Source organism: Lycorma delicatula, chromosome 5 (assembly GCF_047948215.1).
Source record: "Lycorma delicatula isolate Av1 chromosome 5, ASM4794821v1, whole genome shotgun sequence".
In the NCBI taxonomy this organism is placed as follows: domain Eukaryota; kingdom Metazoa; phylum Arthropoda; class Insecta; order Hemiptera; family Fulgoridae; genus Lycorma; species Lycorma delicatula.
Genome location: NC_134459.1, coordinates 70,427,218 through 70,443,023, shown reverse-complemented (window position 1 = coordinate 70,443,023; position 15,806 = coordinate 70,427,218). Strand labels below are relative to the sequence as shown.

Below are 15,806 nucleotides of genomic sequence, written 5' to 3'. Positions count from 1 at the left end.
ATCAGTACATCTTTTTTTTTTGTTTATTGCTTTTTCTGGTATCATACAAGAATAATTGAACCTATTTTAAATAACATTACCGTAGTCCTGATACGAATAGATATCTTAGCCGTTTCTTAATTTTACTAAATAAATTGAGAGCCCACAACACTCTAGACTAGAGGTCGGCAACGCGGCGCCCGCGGATGCCATGCCGGCCTCGATGAGATTTTTATACGCCCTCACTATATTACACACTTACTAAGCCCAATAATCGTATCGGCGTTGCGCGTAAATAAGACAATATAATTGCGCAAGCTCAGTGTCAGCAAATAGCAATCAAGATCATACACTGGCACGCTTGCTACTTAGCACGTAGGAATATTCTAGTTTGTGATAAATTTTGTAGAAAGTTACCATATTCTGAGTGCTACCTATTTTGAGTGTTATTATTATTGACTATAGTTTATTATTTACGTATATTAGTATCCATATCATACAAAACAGTCACGCTTTTCACTATCAAACATGTTTTATACTGGTTAAACGGATTTTATAAATAACCCATCATTAATAATTGTAAATGAAAAAGAATTTCTCGTTTTAATGTTGACTAGGAAGAACAATTCGTTTTACTGACTTTAAAGGCAAATGCATTTATTGTGTAATAATAGTGTAGCGTACCCAATTAACTTTTCATGCATCCCCAATAACTTTTGAATTTATTTTTTTCTTCTTACTGACAAAAAGGTTACCGACCTCTGCTCTAGACGAATCATTTTTTTATTTATTCGTTTAGGTAATATTTAACTTTTTTTCTTAAAACATCTATTTGATTAATTATGAAAATTAATCCTTTATAAAAAAAACTTAATGAATTTTGTAGAAAACATCATTAAAATAATGAGCTGGCTCCGTTCAAAATACAAACAAAACATCTGGCCAAGTTTCAAACAAGACTGAATGACTTTCCAAACACAAAGAAACTGAACCCTACCAACCCAAAAGTTAAGAATTCGACACACAACGAACCATAAAACGCAACACAAAAACACTAAAAAAACATAATAATAAAAACAAATAATGTAACATAAAACATAACTAACGAAAAACAAACAAATCTATATTCAAATAGAAATAAAAACAGGCACAGTTTAACAAACTATAAAACAAAATTAAACATAAACACAAAAAAGGAAAGGGAGCCACCAAGATCGCCTCCCATGAAATTTAACGGTAACCTCCGATATAGTTAGCAATATAAGGCGTTGAGCCCTTAACAAAATATCCCGATAGCTTTTAGATTTCAGCCTATCCACCCAAACAGGCGCTGCCTGCAATTTCTCATCAACACCCCGAGGTACTTTTGATCCTGAGCATATCTAATACGATGGCTTGACATCGATTCGCGGACTCGCCGCTTCACAACCAAATGGCCTTTGAGGAGCATCATCGTGGTCTTCTTCATTAATTTGTGCAGTTTAATTTTTAAAATATGTACTGAGCAACCAATATTTTTGCTTTGTGTCCACCCTAAAAGTTATTCCTTTCTATAATTTAAAGCACGTGCCTTTTATAATTTTAAATAGCGAGCGTCGTGAATTATCAAAACTAAATGAACTGGAAGGTTTGGTAATAACTTCTGTTTTCATTTCAGCCATTTTTAGTAGTTATCAGTATTCATTTTCTTCCGATATCCTCCTTGTTTTACCTCGATTTAGAGATAAAAAGTGCATTCGAAATTTTTCCCTGAAGCATTACTGGTGTGTATTAACATCAGCTTCGATGCGTTACAATCGGTTGTTTTTGTATCCGTTAGTCCAACCAAAGATTTTAACTTAATGTTGACTCATCATAATAAATAGTTTGTTTTAGTTCCCGTCTAAATCTTTATTTGTACTGAGTCACTTACTCGTTTGAAAAGTATACTATGTTTTTCTACTAGAACATTACTATCATTTTCAGTAGTCTTCCATCTAAATCCCAAATTCCTCAGAATTTTCTGTAAAGTTTCGTCCATGCAATTTATCTGCGGATGTGGGTGTTTTGTTTTTATAATCGTTAACTAATTCTTTAATGTCGAGAATGTTTAATTCTATGTGAAATCTGTATACAATGTATTTTACCGTACATCTTTGAAAGTTATTAATGATTCTTTCTTTTCCGTTCTTTTATGAGATTTTCTGGTAAAACAGTAATTTTTAATTTTCTCTCAGTATATTTGATTCTATTATAACTTTACGTATCATACAAGTAGACATGCCGGTCAGCTATCCAAGCTTAAATTCCTTAAGTAAATAATTCTGGATTTTCTTCAATTATTTTTTTCTAAACATTCGGTATTATAAATTTAATTTTTTTTCGAGCTACTACTAGTTCTAATCTTTGATTAGTTCTTAGTTAAGGCATTTGAAGGTAAGCTAAATGAAGAAAAAAATGTTTGACAATCATTTTTCAATAAGAGTAATGAAAAATACTGTTGATATAACGTGAAAAATAAAAACGCAAAATTAACAACACGAATGCAACAAAGCGAAGAGGCTTTTTGCTATCTAAAAAATCCTGTCGCATTTTGTTCAGTATTTTATCCCACTGTACTAGTAGCAGTGCCAACGTTACTTGGAAATCTAAGCACACTTCAGGAAGAACTATTCCGCATCTATGTGGTTATGCGTTCTAAACTTTGGCGATTGACTTCATATCATGCATGAAAATAATGATTCAATAGCAGTTACGATACAAGAAAACAGCTGATTGAATCAAAACTCGTAAAATCTGGAAAAAGTAGGCTATTTATTGTTTATACCTTTAAAATTTACAGTATATCAGAATTATCCTTTTACGCTACAAAGAAGAAATGCGAAATTTAAACAACGGTTTAGTTTCCAAAGAGGACTTACAATCGTTGTCTGCAAACAAATGTATCAGCTGTATTTCTGAAAATAAACCTTTCAACGCAAAGATTATAAAATGCCAAGATCTAAAGAGGTTTGTAAAATGATTATTTTCAGGACCTTCATAAATTATTTTATATGCTAAATACAAGTAGGCCTACTTGCAAATGGAAAAAATGTATCCGTTATCCTTTATAATTATTTATTTTGTGATGGAACTCACCTTTAAATAATTTGTAAAGGACGTTCATCTGAAACATACAGAATGAGATAAAGAGAGAGAGAGAGGGGGAGAGAAAGGAAAGGTAGAAAAAGGGAAGGATAAGTAACGTAAGTGTTTATCCTGGAAATGAGGAGAATGCTCCAATGAATTTAGAAAGCTCGTAACCGTGTGTATTTATGATAGAATGGCCTAGGTTTAACTAAGGCCATCGAGTGAAGTACGCGGACTGCATCATACAGGCCTATGTACGGACAATAGGATTATTTTTGGGGGAGAAACGAGGAAATACCAGTATAATCAACTAACAATGATTACCTCTACCGGACCTGAATAGAATTGAGAGATTATTAAATAATTGAGATAAACATTTTACGAAAGGGTGAGGTTTTTTGGGAACGGGAAAATAAATGGAACGGGTTAAAGTATTTCAAGCACCAGTCTTCAAGCTCAGGCGTGTGCGGACGTTCGTTTTAATAAGCGAACATTTAACCATCCCGCTTTCTACATCTCTCTCTATCATTTTACCTACCCGTCTCTCGCTACATCTATTTTATTTCATTACCATTTTATCCTCTACCACCTACGAGTTACCCTTTACCTTTGAATCGCCCAAAAACAAACCCCATTATTGAAATAATATCGCTGGTCTGCGTTCATCTCTATATAAAATTTATTTCCACTTCCAATAATATTCGTTTAAAAGTAGAGAATTTGAAATTCGCCATGCAAATTTAAATGAAGATTCAACACAACCTTGTTATAGTCATGATTATTATTATATATATAAACAACAATTAAGGTATTTACGATATTATTTAAAATGTTGAGCGTTATAATAACTTACTTCTGTTGTTCTAAACAGCCAATTTTCACAATAAAAATAATAGTAATCTAATATTTCAATCAATTTAGTGTGTTTGTACTACTCTTGGAGAAACAAGAAACAATCAACTATTTTTTCTTCTATCATGTAACATTTAACTTCGGCAATTTATGCTAGAAATTTCATAATTTTATTTAATAATTTAATTACTTATTTTTTTCGTTAGATCCATTCTTAGTGGTCATAAAATACTTTAAAAACAATTTAATTAAACTCCAATAATTTTTTACCAATCTTTTGATTTAATCAAAACGATCTTAATTTTAGTTTAACGTGTAAGTCGGTTTTGAATTTTTGAGAGAATTCCGGTTTGTACGAAATAGCTATAATATTGCATCTAAAAATAAAATTTAGATTAATTCCAAATATTAAATCGGAGTTGACGTGCACATGGCCGAAGCATGAAAATAAATATTATTGTGGCTGAAATGCTGAACAGGTGCACCGTCGTATGAAAAGAGTTATTTTTAATAATTTTATTATTATCGTGGTTATTTTACTATTTTATTTTTATATATTTTTTGTTAATATAGACCTAATTATAATCCTTTAACGAGGTATAAAATTATATGCAGAATTTTATGATTGCATACGTCTTGTATTTTTAGGAATGCATACAAGATCCAGTGACGAGACCTAGCAATGTTAAGTTAAGGTGGTTTAACTCCCTATTTTTACTTCCTTGTACTTCGTACATTTTGCGATTACAATACTTCCTTGAACGAAGTACAAGGAAGTATTGTAATCGCCAAAAATTTCGGTTTTCACATTCCAACGGAAATATCCATTTTGACTATCCCTGAGTCCATTTTGACTAGTTTCGGCGTGACGTCTGTACGAACGTATATATCTTGCTTGCATAACTCAAAAACGATTAGCCGTAGAATGTTGAAATTTTGGATTTACGACTATTGTAACATCCAGTTATGCACCTTACTTTTTGACTGCCAACTACTGAACCAAAAGTGTTCAAAAAAACCCAAAATTCAAAAAATTTGGATTTTTGACATTTTCTTAACTGCAGTAATAAGCTCTCATTGAGAGCTTATTACTCTCAAGCTTACTTATTACTCTCAAGTTAAGTGTTACTTATTTTCATTGGTTCCAGAGTTGCAGCCAAATAAAATTTTAATTAATGAAATATTTGGGTCTTACAAGGGAAAGGCACATCAGTTCAATTCCGACTTCATCTGCTTGTTTTTATTTATTTATTTTTTATTTAAATATATTGATTTATTAATAATTATTAACCTCTGACTGTAATGAACATTTTTACATTAAATAATAATTTAATAATAAAAAAATAAAAAATGAAAAAAAATCAGAAATTATTAGTAAAATAACATTTTATGTACTTTTAAAAGTGTGTATACGTAAATTAATAGGTGTACAAGGAAGTAGTGTGGTGGTCCATATCAAAATTTTTTAACTTACCTTTAAATGTACTATAATTTTAATTCTACTCTAGTAATTTATTCGACCCCGCGTTCGAATTCTTATCTTACCAGGAGTGTCATAGGCTAAATAAATGTGTATATGTAAATAAATATATAAATTAGTAGTGAAGATTTGCCGGTTGAAGCACAAACTTTAATGAACTGAGTTAATGAACGCTCTCTTTTTCTGCTATGAACCACCGAATTAATGAACTGCGAGCCTCTATCACTGTGTAAACTGGGTTTGAACTGAGTGATTTGAATTAATCGAATGAATAATATTACAAAAATAAAAGAATTGGATTTATGTTAAATAAAATAATATTAAATAAATTAAAAGAAAGCTCAGTTTAATATTAATTGGGCTTGCCTTGTGGACTGCGTGTGAGGCTAGACCGGTGAAGTGATGCGAATACCTCCTGCATGGGACTTTTACTTACGAAAAAGTGTCATATATTAATGCGATCTCTATATTTTAATTTATGTTAATGACAGTAACAAAACTGCATATTTTCATGAAATATTTTTCGTTCAATAAGGAGTGTAATGTATTTAAGGTGTATATAGTATGTTTGTTCCACCGAAGCAGCTCAACGACTGAACCGATTTAGATGTATGAAACGACGTTGGAATCCGTACATTACCGGGAGTGTCATAGACTATATATATAAATAAATATATATTTATATATGTTTTAATAAATTTAAAAAATTATACTATGTATAAAATTGTCTCCCTCTTTAATTATTCTATATTAAAGAGCAATTTTTGTTAGAAATTTTTTTTTGGCGGTCGTGTTGTTAAAATTTATCTCTTGTTTTATTGATTCCATAACTTTACTTGCAAAAACAGTGATAAAGGGTAAAGAGCTATACAAAATTACAATCTACGCAAAAAAATAGAAAATAGTTTTCTTTTAATAGTCAATATATGGGGATTTAGAATCACAGATTATTGTGATTCTATATAGAATCAGCTGATGAAGTGTTCTCGAGTTTACATGAAAAAATTGCACATTTCACATTTTAGAACGGTTATGCTATTGTTGGAGCTACAAGAAGGCAAGACGTGCGTGAATAAAGATTAATTAACAAAAAAAATGTAACTAAAAATATGTTTCTTGTTTGTAATGATATTTTAAGGGTTTTGATTCCAAGGTTTTACTACAACAAATATTATTTTACTATAAATAACATGGATTCATTGATAGTGTATGAAAAGATGTCATTTTAAGAGTTTTGATTCCAAGGTTTTACTACAACAAATATTATTTTACTATAAATAACATGAATTCATTGATAGTGTATGAAAAGATGTCATGCCTGACCGGGATTGAAAAACCGGGACCTTCCCGGGAAATGCCGTGACGCTACCTATTCAGCAAATGAGGTCGGCATAAATATTTTTAATTTTATGTACATGTTAAACATTAATTAGCTTCCGTTATCGAATAATTTATATTTAAATGTTTAATCTATAATATATTAACTAGTTAATTCGTATTTAGTATTTATTTTAATCAAACGTAACTGAGGTTGAGCGATTCAGTACAAATATTACAATTAAATTATACTGAAACAGTATTTTGTGGTTTGTAAGTTGAACTTTCTCTTGTAAATTTAACTAACAGGTATAATATTTAAAATACACGTAAATACATTGAACTGTGTCATGTTGTTTAACATTAATAATAATAATTAAATCAAATAATTTGTAATAACACATTTTTATTATTTTATAAAAATTATTACTAAAAATATTAATTACAAATTAAGTGAACTAAATTTGAAATAATTTAGTTGCATTCTATCATTATATTTACAGTGATTGTTTGCTTCACACGCACGCATGCGTACACATCTGAACACACACACATTGTTTTGTATTCATTAGTAGTGGTGAAGGAGCATATCTGAAATTCCTTTAGTGTGTGAACAATGGTGGAGAAGTCTACGCCTAATTAATGACAAAACTCATGCAAGTTTTACGGTCGTTATAACTCCAATCTACGTACAAACATTCCTGAATAATTATAATACTATTCATATATTATATAACCTTAATAATGACCCCATAACCTAGCATAAATTATAAATAACAGATAAAAGAAAAAGAAAATACGAAGGAAAATGGTTTATAATTTAACTAACTTACTTTTATGACTATTTTTATTCCATTTTAAGTTATTAAGATCGGTGGAAGGGTGTACCAATATCATTCCTCTTTAAAATTGGTAGTCTTTCCTTTTTAATTCGAAGATTCCGGCTTCACATCCCCACGAGGGACATAAAAAATGCGATAAAATTCGTTATCATCCATTTATAGTTACTATTATTGGGCGTCAGCTGGTTGTTACTGTTGTATAAATAAATAAAAATAAATATCATAATTATACATTTTTTAAATTTATTTCTTTTGTTACTATATTCTATAATGTGTATCTGTTTTAATTGTGTAATCTATTTTATGTGCAGTTTTTTTGTTATTACAGTATTTTTTCCGTAAACCTTTCTAGTATTAATCCACATGGGATATTCTTCTGCACAGAAAATAAATATTAATATTTTCATTTTACTACATAAATATATTAATTACTCCAATTAGATAAATTACAAACATTAATGCTGGAAGCCTAAGTCATATTACTGAGGGAATTGATCCGAATACACGTGTATTAATTTATACGCATGAAAATTACTGTATTATGTATGGATTTATTAATTAAATATTTGTATGGTAATATTTGAATACATATCTTTTTTACGCTTAATGACATTTTTAAAAGTAATTAATATTTAGCTACAAGTAAATAATTTCCTTTAACAAAATATTTTGCAACCAAGGTTATCTGGTTTTATATACGTATAAATGATTGTTTTAAGTTTTCTCAAATTACAAATATTTTCAAATACAACGGCAAATTTTTTTTAAACCAAAAAATAAATTATAAATTTACTATATGGAAATCTAAAAAAAAGGAAAAAAAAAATTAAGCAGTGAGATTTAAAGAAACAAAACAAAAGGATTTAAAGAGAACCAACAGAAATAAAATAGAAAAAGTTAACTGTAAGAAAAGATTATCAATCATAAAATTATTTAACTGATAAATATAAAAAGTTATCAGAGAAAGGGTAAAAAGTTAAAAAGTTTTAAGTAAAGACAAAAACATGTTTACTATAAATAAAAAATATATAGAGGAAAGAGAGTAAAGAGCTCCCATCAAAGTTGAAAACAAAATAACAATATGTTAAAATGAAACTATAATTCAAAAGTAAGTTTAACAGCTATTAAAAATTTAAACAGTTCGAATATTTCAGACATATCATCACCTAGAATGCAGCCAATTTTTGTGCTAGTTAAAATTGTTGTTTACTTGAAAAGCGAGCAAACTATACAAGTGTTTACTTATTATTATGTCCGCTCGTCCATACAATAACTCGTGAAAATCTCCTCCAATCGCTCCATAATTTTTCTTTAAAAATTGTTTATTTACAAACGTATTCGAGGATAAGTCGATTTTTCCGGAATTTTCCTTGATTGTAAAAGGATTTGAATAAGGAATAATTGCATTTTGTATTCTACAATATTCAACACGAAGTAACTGATCTAACAGAACATTTTTCTATCGATGATTCACAACATAAGCTTGTGCGTGGGAATATGAAAATGAAAATTTGTAGCGTAGGAAAAATACCATGCCTGATCGGTATTCGAACCCGGGATTTTTTATGAAAGGCCGAGACGCTACAACTCCGCCACGACGATTGGCAGTATTCGATTTTCCTAAATTAACATTCTTGTTCATTATTAGTACGACCGTAAAAATCTCTAATTATAAGCTGTTTAACAATGCGTAACATAAAATAAGAAAATGATAAAAATTTGTTTTTTGAGATATACAAATCCTCTAATTTAAGTCTAAATTACATTTTACAAACATGAAATTAACCCAAGCTTTAATTTAGTTCCATTCTATTATTACATTTACAATGATTGCATTGCACTTTAATGATCCGATTCTATAATTTCTGAATCTATTATTTAAATATTCAAAACATTACTGTGCTAATTACTCAAGTTTAGCGAGCGAAGCGAACATAGATTAAGTTTCGTTAAACTGTATTTATAAAATAAATAAATATAAATGGTTATAAAAATGATAATATAATGATTATATCGGATGATATTAACAAAAACCTAAAAGTTTACTATTTATTGGTCGACGGGCTAATACATAAGTACCAATTGAACTAATAACTGTTATTGTTCCAGGCAATCCTAGTAAAAAGCTGAAATTTAATTTAAAAATATCTAAACAATTTAAATTTCTAATTTTTACTGCTCCATAATTGCCTAAAATAATAGTTATTTAGTTTTTTATTTTTATCTTACTCTAAAGTCCTGGCTCTTAAATTACTTGTTTTTCTTTATTTTCTTTTTTGAATGATGAAGATTTTCACATAAAAGTTTACAAAGAAGTTTGTATGTGGGAATATGAAGATAGAAATACATTTATAGCATATGACAAATGGCATACCTGATCGTGATTTGAACCCGGGAACTCTGAATGAAAGGCCGAGACGTTAACATCCTGCCACAGAAATCTGCTAACATTTTTTTAATGCTTGATTAATTAATTCACCTCAGAAGCTTACAGATATGCTTGCACGTGGGAATATGGAGATGGGATTTTCTTTACAGCGTATGAAAAACCTTTCCGGGATTCAAAGCCGGGATCCCCGTATGAAAGGCTGAGACGTTACGGAAATTGGCAGTTAATATTAAGACAGATATTAAACTACTATTAATATGTTTCTATATTATTAAACAAATTGAATGTGTGTGTGTGTAAGCGCGCGCGCGAAACGCTAATACAAAATCGAGCAAAACAAATGTACTCCAATATAAGACAAAAAATGACCTAATGACACCAATTAGCACTTTAATCAATCTTGATAATTTTTCGAAATATTCGAGGTCAAAGGTCAAATAAAATAATATTTTTTTGTTGATAACATCGCCACATAAATTTGAAGCTTATGCGTAGGATATGGAAATGGAATTTTTGTAGCGTATAAAGAAAAACGCTTTGCCTGAGTGGGATTTGAACCCGGGAACTCCAAATAAAAGACCGCTATCACTTCGCCACGGAGATTTTATAGTAATTATTTTGAGTTTATTTGAACTTTTTAATAAACTTTATTTTAATTAATTTTATTCAATTGAATTTAATTTTAAATTACTTTACTTTAATTTATTTTTTATTGTTTGGTTTCAACAAGATCGCCCAAGCAGCCAGGCAGTTCGTGAAGTTTTTGGAGTTCGATTCATTTCTAAGAGGTTTGTGGGCATCTCCTTCACCAGACTTAAGCCCACGGCATTTTTACTTCTCGTTTATGCAATCTTTATTAAAGAAATAAAAACTTAATTCTTTTACTTCATTATATTTCTGTCACCATAGCAACAGAAACACAATGAAGTAAAATGACTAATACTTTTGGTTTTAATGAATATCTATAAAATATTTAATGTTTTTACAATAATGAGGATAACGAACACATCGGGGATCCAGAGGGCTCCGCCCCCTGGCTAATATTATTTATTATTTCTTGTTTTTATATTATTTATTTTATTTGCCTTTTAACAATTTTTTTTAATATAAATATTTTGTCCGTCACATCTACTAATGACGACTGACGATAATGATTTACGGTCAAAAAGGCTATGATAAGATTTTAAATAAATTTATTTTTGTAAATGCTTTTTGGGGCATACTTTAACTTTCCAATTAAGTGTATATTTTTCCTTATATTTAAAAAGAAATAATATATGAAATATTTGGATTTGTTTTTTAAAGATATGAAATCTTTAAACATCTTTTTTTTAACTTGTGTAGTAGGACAATTAATTTTACTGAATATCTGAAAAATTAGCGGGAATATGAAAAATATATCAAAAAATGTGTTGAATTTTATGAAGATTTTACTCATACGTATTGATTTTACAAACAATATTGAAATTCTTATTGAAACTGATACCACTGAAAAAGTTTATTTAAATAATAAAAAAAAAAATGCCAGCTAGCAAAAAATTTTTAAATTAGTCATATACGAGGGTAAGTGAAATATTATCCGCAACTTAGTTACATTTTTGTTTATGTTGTTAATACTGTCGTGTTGCGTAGAAGACACATGCGTGGTTTAATTGTTGTTATGCCTGTGCAGGTTTGATGCTGCTAGGTTACTTCCATTATCGCTGCCCTGCCGTTAACCATGGCTGCTCCGCTTTCTGTTTGCACCAAAGAAGAGCAATGTTCAGCGATCCGTTTTTGGTGGTCGGAAGATGTATTAGGGGCCGAAATTCATCGAAGACTTTCGGTACAGTACGAGAACAGTGTGTTGCCGAAACGGAGTGTCTACAAATGGATTGAAAAATTCAAAAACGGTCCCACAAGTGTTACGCACGACGAAGGAGCCGGACGACCGTTTACCGCCACAAATGAGGAAAACATTGAGCGTGTACGTGATATGGTTTTCTTAGACAGACGAGTAACTATTGATGAAGTGGCACATAGTCTGCAAATTAGTCACGGTTCTGCCTACGAAATCATCCACAACAGACTTGGGTTTCATAAAGTCTGTGCAAGATGAGTCCGAAAACAACTCACACAGTCGCATAATCAAACGCGCTTGGACATCTGCCAAAATTATTTGGATCGCTATTATAACGAATGAGACATCTTTTAAGATAGAATCATCACCGGTGGCAAAACACGGATCCATCATTACGAGCCGGAGAGTAAACGGCAGAGTATGGAATGGAAACATCCAAATTCGCCCTGCAAAAAAAGTTCAAGACTCCACTATCCGCAGAAAAACTGATGCTTACGGTTTTTTGGGACTCACAAGGCCCAGTACTGGAACATTATGAGGAAAGGGGCACGACAATAAACATGCGCGTTATAGTGAGATGCTTACTGTCAGGCTGAAGCATGCAATTCGAAGCAAACGCCTAATACTGCTGTCGAAAGGTGTTGTGTTGTTGCAAGAAAATGCCGTCCACATACTGCTGAAACGCTCCAGAAACTCAACTTTGAAGTACTGGGTCATCCATCATATAGTCCTGATCTTGCCGCTTCTGATAACCACTTGTTTGGTCCATACAAAGAGGCATTAAGGGGCCGTCGATTTACCTCGGACGAAATAGTGAAAGAACTGGTGCATTCCTGGCTCGCAGCTCAACAGAAAACCTCCTTTTAAGAGGGCATCAGCAACGATGAACCAAGTGCGTTGAAATGCAACGAAAGTATGTTGAAAAACGATGTTCATGTACGTTTCCTATTTGTATTGCCATAAAATGTATAAATACATTGTGAATAATAATTTACTTACCCTCATATATATCTGTAACGTTTTATCATGTCGGACTACAGATATCATAAATTATTTTTTTATTAAAAAAATATTTGTTATGTTTAAAATATCATTACATATATATATATATATATATATAGCGTTTAAGCTTCAAAATTTTAGGATAACTTAAATTCAGATGTAAATTCGTTAAGTGTTTTGTATATATATATATATATATATATATATATATATATATATATATATATATTTTTTGTCTTCAGTCATTTGACTGGTTTGATGCAGCTCTCCAAGATTCCCTATCTAGTGCTAGTCGTTTCATTTCAGTATACCCTCTACATCCTACATCCCTAACAATTTGTTTTACATATTCCAAACGTGGCCTGCCTACACAATTTTTTCCTTCTACCTGTCCTTCCAATATTAAAGCGATTATTCCAGGATGCCTTAGTATGTGGACTATAAGTCTGTCTCTTCTTTTAACTATATTTTTCCAAATGCTTCTTTCTTCATCTATTTGCCGCAATACCTCTTCGTTTTCCACTTTATCCACCCATCTGATTTTTAACATTCTCCTATAACACCACATTTCAAAAGCTTCTAATCTTTTCTTCTCAGATACTCCGATTGTCCAAGTTTCACTTCCATATAAAGCGACACTCCAAACATACACTTTCAAAAATCTTTTCCTGACATTTAAATTTATTTTTGATGTAAACAAATTATATTTCTTACTGAAGGCTCGTTTAGCTTGTGCTATTCGGCATTTTATATCGCTCCTGCTTCGTCCATCTTTAGTAATTCTACTTCCCAAATAACAAAATTCTTCTACCTCCATAATCTTTTCTCCTCATACTTTTCACATTCAGTGGTCCATATTTGTTATTTCTACTACATTTCATTACTTTTGTTTTGTTCTTGTTTATTTTCATGCGATAGTTCTGGCGTAGGACTTCATCTATGCCGTTCATTGTTTCTTCTAAATCCTTTTTACTCTCGGCTAGAATTACTATATCATCAGTAAATCGTAGCATCTTTATCTTTTCACCTTGTACTGGTACTCCGAATCTAAATTGTTCTTTATATATATATATGTATCATATGTATATATGTATCATATGTATATATGTATCATATGTATATATATATCATATATGTATATATAATCATCAGTTCTTGTCCACTGTTCAACCTCTTACAAGAGAAAATAGCTGCACAGGAGCAACTGTTTATTCCCTGACCAAACACATCAGTTCTAGTTTCGGCATTTATACTTCAGTAAAATTTATAGGTAGATATTAATTCAGTGTTGTATTCGGTATTTCCATTGAGATTTATTACGGGAAACTGCTATTACTGAGTACTTTTCCCGTCAATAAATTTACTATAAGATTCGATAATAAGTAAATTAGTTAATTCGAATTATTTTTAGTCCTATTTGATATGGACAAATATTCTACTTTTCTACAGTTTTGCTTTCGATTCCGCAATTTATTTGCTTTTTTTTTGTGTTTTTATAAAAATCAAATAATAATTTTAACTATTCATTAATATAAAATTTTTATATTAATCATTTGAATTTTTTCCATAACATTATCTTTAATTTAAAAATTACAAGTGCCAATATACGATAAGTGATTAGTGTATCCGAGTGCTGACTGTTATAGAAAGATAGAGGTTATATGAAAGATTAGAGGATAAATCGAAATGATTGTACACAACAGTAAATGCTGATCGTTTGATTACAACAGCAGCAGCAGTAATATCAGCACAGCAAGCTATCTATAATTGTGATCGAGAGTATACAAGCGACATAGACAAAGACAGAATGAGTAAGAGATAGTACAAGAGAGGGAGAGAGAGTGAGTGAGAGAGTGAGAAAGTGAGACAGAATTAGTGTGAGAGAAGTGACAGACCTGACGTTCTGTTGTCAAACGTGATTCATGCCCTATAGTTGTTGAAGCTAATGAGAACAGTGAGCTTAATTTACCCCCTCCAACACAGAATACAAATATGATAAATCCTTTCCAACACTGACAAACAGTGCCACAACGTATCATGTACAATAGTAAATGACAGGCAGCAGTAAACATATATACGTACACAAATGACCACCATTTATCAATGTAAAAACAATAGAATTTCATTCGATATGCTAAATAAGTAGAATAACATAAGATATGAAATTACCTTTTTTTCTAAAACACAAATTAAATCAAAGTTAAGGTTATGAACTAATAAAAAGTGCAATTAGTATATAATATTAAACTGTAGTCAATAGTTATTATTTAGGGGAAAATGTGAAAATTTAAACTAGCCCTCCTAACACTTTTTATTTATGTTATTTAAAAATTAGTATTATTATACATTTGCTTATATCTAATTGAGTAATATGCAATGATATGTACTGAAAGAATTTCAGTACTTGTTCTACAAGTTATAATAAAGAAAAAAAGTTCATATAAACATGGGGCCGGAAATGTTTTATTTTCGAGTTATATCTTACAAAATTTTCTTGTAAAATGAAACTGATCTGAAATTCTTAAAGCTTAAATTAAAGAAGAAATTAAATAAGAAGAATCTTAAATTAATGGCTAAATTTGACAGTTTTCGTATATATATATATTTTTTTTGAAGTCGAGAGTTCCAGCATTCAAGTCCTAGTAATTATTTTTACACGGATTTGAATACTAGATCGTGGATACCGGTGTTCTTTGGTAGTTGGGTTTCAATTAACCACACATCTCAGGAATAGACGAAATGAGACCTCTATAAGACTAAACTTCATTTACACTCATAAATATCATCCTCATACATCCTCTGAAGTATTATCTGAAAGATAATTACCGGAGGCTAAGCAAGAAAAAAAGGTACTCCCGAGGAAATCGTATGTGGAAGTTTACTATATTAATAACGTAAAAAATGTGAAAATTGGGATTATTACATAATTTAGTTGTTTACTCTGGGTTCTATTATATTAATACTAACAGACTCGCCAATGCTTCGCTATTGATAGAC

General features: G+C 30.5%; 1 protein-coding gene across 3 annotated transcripts in view; it reads right to left on the bottom strand.

Moving 5' to 3' along the window:
- LOC142325068 (uncharacterized) overlaps positions 1-15,806 on the bottom strand; it is a 968,357-nt gene that overhangs the window by 362,759 nt on the left and 589,792 nt on the right. The gene's annotated exons all lie outside the window — the stretch shown is intronic.